Consider the following 8,441-nt stretch of genomic DNA (forward strand, 5'->3'; position numbering starts at 1 on the left):
GAATGAATTTATTTATCGATTAGCCCTTGGGCCATATCAAAGTGCAGAAACAAATCATTACAAAAAGTTTGGTCAAACAATTTAAATGAAATTGGAATAACGCACGATTAAAAATGCAAGAGCCTTGGTAGTACAGGGGTTTAAGGCACCCTGTTATTAAGCTGCTTAAGACCAGCTGTCTGCAATTACTGTAAGTTCGAATCTCGCCAGGCTCAAGGTTGACTCAGCCTTCCATCCTTTCTAAGGTAGGTGAAATGAGGACCCAGTTTGTGGGGGCAATAAGCTGACTTTGTATAAATATACAAAAGTATGAAGGCTATTGCTTAACGCATTGTAAGCCGCCCTGAGTCTTCGGAGAAGGGCGGCATATAAATCAAATTAAAAAAAAAAAAATTAGAATAAAATATGATCGAAAATGAAATCGGAATAAAATACAATCATTTGAGATACAATTTAAATATGATTAAAATTATAATGTCACCCCTGCATCTACCCAATCGGTCTTAAAACTACTATTAAAATTACATTATTAGATCAAATGGTCTTTTCCTACAATCTACCGCATTCTGCTGCACCATCTTTCTCCTTTTTTTCCATCCACTTTACCGCAAATTTGGCAATCCATTTCACCAGCTGCAAAGTTAGAACCTAACAGGCAATGTTTGCACGAAGTGCTCTTTAGACTTAGGGGTGCTGGTATAAAAGATCCTGCTCAGTTGAATGTCCCCTCAAATCTGAGTATAGGGGGCAAATCGTGATCCTTGTTTAAGCCGCTTTTGGATTGGGATACGGTTCCTGGAGGGGTTAGGATAGCGATCTCTTAACTGTGCATTTAGGCGTTCAGGCCTAACTTTTGGCCTTTTGTTCCCTTAAGGATTTGCTTTCTTTTTCCCCTCCCAGGGAATTTTTTCCTGGCTTTTATGCTCCTTTGCTTAAGGGCCTTCCTTCGCCTGCTTTCCACTTTCCTGGATTTGGCCTAGCCTCACTGCATGCAGGGAAAAAGTAGGAAACCAGGATCCTCCCTCTTGGGCTTTCCCCAGCGACCAATCGCAGCTCCGATCCCTTCCTGCCGTGGCCAGATCCCTCGAACAGATTCGAGGCTGCGTTGTCACTCAATTGGCCAAGCCTCAGCTTCTCCACCTATTGCATTTTTCGAGATCTCAACAAGGAAAAAAAAAAAAAGAATGGGCTGTTTCAAGAGCAAGCAGGAAGTTCCAGAAGGTCTGATATTCTCGTTTCTAGATCAAGGGCGGTCTAGAATGGTCTTGGTTCTAGATCAAGAATGGCACCCAGGAAAGGGTGCAGGTTAGAGGCAGGGCAGTAGCTTGGTCTCTTGCCCAGCCGGGAGCAAAAGTGGGGCATAAAAACCGAACGTTAGGATGGGGACACTTCAGCTGCAGGGAAATGGTTCTGTTTTTGGACGGATCCTTTGGGTCAACCTGGTGGGAAATGGTACCCACCCAATTCTGCCCTGATACTTCCCTTTTTGGGAGGACAGACATTGATCTGTCTCACGACACCTTAAAGAGACACCTGGTCCATGCTGAACATGTACAGCAGTGGCTAAAATTGTGGAATATAATTATAATGTCACTCGGGTGGTTGTTTTCCTTTTTTATATATATATGAGGATATTCATTACTGATGGGGGCAGATGATGGCTGAGGATTTTGAACAAACTGTTGCAACCAGGATGCTATGTTACCCTAATATGGATGATGGACTCAATAATCCAGTGGAAAGACATCAAAGAAGATATTATATGGATTATAAATTTAAAGTCATTGATTTTTTTTTTTATATAACGGAATATATCTTTTTTTTAGCAGGGCGGGCAGTAGATTAAAGATATTAAGAATTGTTGTGTATGGCAATTTTGTAGGAAAGTGGGTGGAAATAGGTTAGTTTACTGATGGTTTAGTTTAAGAAAAGGGATGTTTAAGTGATATATTTAGGGGAGTGGAGGAAATGGATAGAGTTGAATAAATGTTAAATTAAGATTTATGGGGAAGGCTGCTTTGAAATGTTATATATATAAGTATGGGGGAGGAGGAAAAAAAAAGGCAGAGTGTTGCTAGATTGGGAGTTATAATAATATTATTATGCTAAATTAGAAGTTATTATATAATGTTATTTTGAAATGTATGGTAAAAGGGGGAAGTAATAATATTAATAATATTATTAGCATGTAAGGGTCAGTATTTAGAGGAGGGAGTAAGGGGATGGTAAAATATTATATAATCTGTTATGAATTAGGTTTTTGTTGTGAAGAAGTCACAGGGGGGGATGGGTGGTGAGGGGGGGTTAGGGAGGAGGGGGGAGAAAAATGGGGGAAAAATTTGTATTTGAAAACTTTTTCAATAAAAAAAAGAAAAGAAAATCTAGGGAGCTGACTTGTGACCCAGCAGTAAAACCCAGTTAATAGAAGCAGGTTAGTTTTCACGAGAGAGAGAGAGATGAGCTACAGTCTATGCTTGACAGATTTGAAAAGCATATGATAGACATTCAGTCTAATGTCAAGCTATTAACTGTAGAAAAAGACAAATTAAGTGTCCTTTATGAACAGGTAAATAAATATAACCTCGATGCAATCCTTCCATCTTGGTTTCACATGAGAACAGCTGCAGAACTCAAAGGCTTGGTTCCCTCCATGGGAAGGGAGCCTGGATAGCTCTGCAGACTAAAAGCACTGTCATTTAACACCAGCTGTCTGCAATTAAAGTAAGTTCGAATTTCGCCAGGCTCAAGGTTGACTCAGCCTTCCATCCTTTCTAAGGTAGGTAAATTGAGGACCCAGTTTGTGGGGGCAATAAGCTGACTTTGTAAAAATATACAAAAGTATGAAGGCTATTGCTTAATGCATTGTAAGCCGCCCTGAGTCTCCGGAGAAGGGCGGCATATAAATCAAATTTATATATATATATATATATATATATATATATATATATATATATATATATATATATAGTCTTAACTAACGTGGTGATTGTTTTTGTATATCTCCTTTTTTTTCTAGGGTGATCATTTTTGTCTATCTCGTTTTTTTCTGAATGTTTCGCTTTTCTCCTTTAACCTGTAACTGCTATTCGAATAGCAAATCCTTCCTAGAAGTTTATTGCATGACATTCTTGATGAAATGATCTGGCCATGGATATGTATAATTTTATGTTACTGCTCCAAAAAAAAAAGGGGGGTGTTATTAGCTAGTTTTAGAAAATACTCCTCCCTCGTCCCCAAAAGGTTTCCACAATTTTGGCGGCTGCTGTAGACATTGGCTTTGAGAAGGATGAGTTGGAAAAATGAACCCACGAATATCGTTTCTGCCTCCAACGAAATAAACGCTGAATTTCTTTCACTCTTTAAAACAACGTGGAAAACTTTGGAAAGGGAGCAAAAGAAAGGACCTTCCCTTCTGCTTTTTTTTTTTTTTCCCTTCCAACCTTTATAATTCCCCCTTCTTTTGGCAGATCAGAGAGCTGAAGAGAAGAGCTACCGACATCGCGGCGAAGAGGCCCCTTCGACCTCCTATCATAGGAAGACATCAGCCACCAAAACTTCCCGGGACAGGTTGAAAGGAAAAGGTAAGAGAACCAGCTGCACCGGAGGTGGGTTTCAGCAGGTTCTGACCCAGTTCTGGTGAACCGGTAGGATAAATTTTGAGTAGTTCGGAGAACCGGTAGTAAAAATTCTGACTGGCTCCCAGCTCCATCTATTCTCTGCTTCCCGAGTCGTAGCTGGGAGAAGGATACTGCAAAATCCCCATTCTCCCCACTCCTGGGGGAAGGATACTGCAAAATCCCCAGTCCCTCCCCACTCCTGGGGGAAGGATACTGCAAAATCCCCAGTCCCTCCCCACTCCTGGGGGAAGGATACTGCAAAATCCCCATTCCCTCCCCACTCCTGGGGGAAGGATATTGCAAAATCCCCATTCCCACCCCACTCTGGAGCCAGCCAGAGGTGGTATTTGCTGGTTCTCCGAACTGCTCAAAATTTCCGCTACCGGTTTTCCAGAACCTGTCAGAACCTGCTGGATTTCACCCCTGGATGGGTTGCTTCAAGAGCAAACAGGAAGAACCAGAAGGTCTAATATTCTTGTTCCTAAGTCAAGAATGATGCCCAGGAAGGGTGCAGGTTAGAGGTAGGGCAGTAGCCAAGAGCAAAAGGGGCACATAAAATCCAGATAAAGCTGAATGGAGCATCCTTTCAGGGAAATTAGATTAGATTAGATTAGAATTCTTTATTGGCCAAGTGAGATTGGACACACAAGGAATTTGTCTTTGGTGCATACGCTCTCAGCATACATAAAAAGAAAAGATACATTCATCAAGAATCCTAAGGTACCACACTTAATGATAGTCCTAGTCCTTACAAATAAGCAATCGAATCATACTAGGAAACAATCAGTATAAATTGTTATATATAAATGCTTCTGTTTCTGAAGGGTGAACATGGTAGGAAAAGGTACCCACCAATTCTGCCCCGTTACTTCCCTGTTTATGAGGGCAGGCATTGGTCTGTCTTAAAATGGGACAAAACTCCAGAGATGAGGGCCCTGTCCCAATGCTGGCACTTTGAGGAAACTGGCACCCGGGGGGTACTTCAGTGGTTTGGGCAGCATTCTGGCTTCCTGCAGTTTGCAAATCGGTGGTACCAGCCCTTTAGTCACAGTTGCCCTGACCTCTGGCAGACAGCGGGGTGCGCTTGGACGCCCGTATTATTCCTAGGGCCTCACCAGGAATCCCATCTTTCCCCCTTTATTAGTATTCGTTTACACATGTGTGCACGCCCATAATTTCTCCCTCCCTTGCAGGGTCCGTTTCGAGGAGGAGGCAGATACCCAAAATAATTCTCACACCACCCTCAACCGAAGATTTGGCGTTCAGTGATGAGTGAGTACCGCCCGCAGTGCCTGGGACGATGGGGATGTTCAGGAGATTGGCAATGCTGGCTCTTGCCAGGCCTGGGTGGAAGGATCCACTTTTCCAGGAAGTTAAATTATAAGTTAAAAGAGAATTTTTACTAGATGATGTATCGTTGGTATTTAACACCAGATAAGTCAGGGGTGTCAAACTCAAGGCCCAGGGACCGGATCCAGCCTGCGGGGTGCTTAGACCTGGCCCACGGGCCCACCGTGAAAATAGCAAAGAACCGGCCCATGGTGCCTCTGCCAGTGAAAACAGAGCTCGGGAAGGCCACGCGTGGTCCGCCCTGGCTCCATTTTCGGCCACAGCGGCCTCCTGCAGCCCTCTTCCAACAAAAATGGAAGTTGGGGAGGCCGCACACAACCCTCCCAGGCTCCGTTTTCAGCCACAACAGCCTCCTGCAGCCCTCTGCCGACAAAAATGGAGGTTGGGGAGGCCCCACACAATCCTCCTGGGCTCCGTTTTCAGCCACAACAGCCTCCTGCAGCCCTCTGCAGACAAAAATGGAGGTTGGGGAGGCCGCACACAACCCTCCCGGGCTCCGTTTTCAGCCACAACAGCCTCCTGCAGCCCTCTGCCAACAAAAATGGAGGTTGGGGAGGCCGCACACAACCCTCCCGGGCTCCGTTTTCAGCCACAACAGCCTCCTGCAGCCCTCTGCTGACAAAAATGGAGGTTGGGGAGGCTGCACACAATCCTTCTGGGCTCCGTTTTCAGCCACAACAGCCTCCTGCAGCCCTCTGCCGACAAAAATGGAAGTTGAGGAGGCCCCACACAATCCTCCCGGGCTCCGTTTTCAGCCACAACAGCCTCCTGCAGCCCTCTGCAGACAAAAATGGAGGTTGGAGAGGCCTCACACAACCCTCCCGGGCTCCGTTTTCAGCCACAACAGCCTCCTGCAACCTCTGCCGACAAAAATGGAGGTTGGGGAGGCTCCACACAATCCTCCCAGGCTCCGTTTTCAGCCACAACAGCCTCCTGCAGGCCGGGGCCTGCTGCGCACCACCTCCCTGAGCTCCGTTTTTGCTGGCAGAGGGTTGCATGAGGCCGTTGCGGCCAAAAACGGAGCCTTGATGAGTGACATCAAGCTGGCCATGCACCCCCCCCGTGCGCCCCCTCCCCCCCGAGGTCAAACACAACCCTGATGCAGCCCTCAAGGAAATTGAGTTTGAGACCTCTGAGGTAAATTATCTAAGATGTATAAAGGTATGTCAAATGTATGTTGGAAGTGTAAAGTGTAAAAACAAAAAAACACCATCTATGGTGGACATGTGATAAAGCAAAAAAAAAAAAAAATTGGACTAGGATTCGTATCTTAATACAGACAATCCTGAAAATGGAGATAAATATGAATCCAGAACTTTTCCTCTTGGGTTTAATGGAGAAAGAATTGGAGGAAAAGTTTGGAATTTTGTTAACTATACATGTTGACAGCGGATTATTGATTATTGTGGGCGCAAAAGTCGAAGGACACGTCGATTCCTACCATGGACGAACGGTTGCAGAAGCTGATGGAGTTGGCCGAAATGGCAAAAATTGACTGCTTGGATTAAAAAAAAAAAGGACATAAATAACTTTTGTTTCCCCTTGGAAACCGCTTCTGAACTTTGTGCTTGACGTGGCAAAGATTGAAACTTTGATTTTGGGGTTCACGGATTGACTGATAAGACTTTGGTAGAAATGACTGGTTCATATTTTGTCTCATAATTTGTCTGAAGTGGGGTAGGGTTTCCTGCCTAAGCAGGGGGTTGGACTAGAAGACCTCCAAGGTCCCTCCCAACTCTATTCTATTCTATTATTCTATTCTATATTATTATGGTAAAACAAAAAGTTGTGATTTGCTGTTAATGCCTTATTCTACTGCAACAGAGTTGGAAGTCAATGTTCCTTTTTCTTTTTCTTTCCCTAGTCTTCCTCACTTTTCTTTCCCCTTTTCCCTTCCCCTTTATTTCCTTTTGTATTTTATAATACTTTATAACCTAATAAAAACGTATTTGGATAAGGAAGTTAGGGGCCGCTTATAACTACAGATGCATTCTTCTGAAATCTATTTACCTTCCCTACCGGTTCGGAAGTACGTGCGCTGTGCACACGTGTGACATCTTCACATCCGATTTTGGATCCTCTGCTCATGCACAATGTCTTCTGCACATGTGCAGAGGGTCAAAAACAGGTTACTTCCTAGTTAAAACCAGGAAGTAACGACATCCGGGCGGGTGGGCGGAGCCTCATGCTGACACTGCTACCAGTTCGTCGAACCATGCATCATTGCCGCCGCTACCAGTTTGCCTGAATGGGAGCGAACTGGTAGCATTTCACCCGTTTCTGACCTTAGGCTCTTCTTGTCTTTTTTTTTATTTTTGCAGAATGCGTTAATATTGGCCTTGTCATCGAAATCATGGGACGTACAGAGAGCCAACGGAGCTACTCCTGATTAACTCAGGCCTGTGCAGAAACTGCTTCATGCCATCATCACTTCTTTTTTTAGATTTCAGTAGAGATTCTCTTTTGTGACTGGAGGCTCTTGCACGATGCTACCTGAGCCTTCTTGTGGAGACTGGAAAACTGTAAATAAATCCAATTAAACATCTGTATAAATTGGGAGCGGGGGGAAACAAACCAAGGGGGAAATACCTTTTTTTTTTTTTCTTACTAAATATTGTAAATTCCTTGAGCTTGGCTTAAAAAAAAATAAAAAGGTGAGGACAAACCTATCTGCAGTGCGACCGAGACTAAGCAGGGATTTGCATCAGGATTTTGACTTTATTCTGTATATATCAGGTTGTGTGTCTGTCATCATCAGTGGCTGATGTCACTCATCCCGGCTCCTTTACTGGTTGTTGTTTTTTTAAATGGATCCTACATGCCCGTGAACAGGTTAAAATGCTGTCAGGATAATCTAATTGCAGCTAGCGATGACTCAGAAACGATGAACGTTGGCTAACTTTTCAGGTTTTTTTTTTAAAATATATATTCTGAAGTTTACATTTAGCAATTTTTCAGATACGGGCTGACGCACTTCACAGTCCAGCTTGGCATATCTCAATGCACCTCCTGCTTTCCCCCAGAAATAGTTTATTTAAACCAGCATGAAAACAACAGAAAAGGTTCACTTTTCATTTACCAAAAAGAAAAAAGAAAAGAAAAGAAAAGAAAAGAAAAGAAAAGACAAATTTTTCTAGGAATAGAATAGAATAGAATAGAATAGAATAGAATAGAATAGAATAGAATAGAATAGAATAGAATAGAATAGAATAGAATAGAAATAATTGGAATGAAATAATTGGAATGAAATGAAATGAAATAAAATAAAATAGAAATAGAAAGAATAGAATAGAATAGAATAGAATAGAATAGAATAGAATAGAATAGAATAGAATAGAATAGAATAGAAATAATTGGAATGGAATGGAATGGAATGGAATGAAATAAAATAGGAATAGAATAGAATAGAATAGAATAGAATAGAATAGAATAGAATAGAATAGAATAGAAAAGAAATAATTGGAATGGAATGGA

General features: G+C 42.7%; 1 long non-coding RNA gene across 1 annotated transcript; it reads left to right on the plus strand.

Moving 5' to 3' along the window:
- The first annotated feature begins 1,008 nt into the window (after positions 1-1,008).
- LOC148112722 (uncharacterized) lies at positions 1,009-7,636 on the plus strand. The gene is made up of 4 exons (XR_015729085.1): positions 1,009-1,221; positions 3,468-3,581; positions 4,811-4,889; positions 7,289-7,636. It is a non-coding gene; the product is annotated as an uncharacterized LOC148112722 (long non-coding RNA).
- The last annotated feature ends 805 nt before the right edge of the window (positions 7,637-8,441 follow it).

The sequence above is a fragment of the Pantherophis guttatus genome, chromosome 8, assembly GCF_059756535.1.
Source record: "Pantherophis guttatus breed Tessera chromosome 8, ASM5975653v1, whole genome shotgun sequence".
Taxonomy (NCBI): Eukaryota; Metazoa; Chordata; class Lepidosauria; order Squamata; family Colubridae; genus Pantherophis; species Pantherophis guttatus.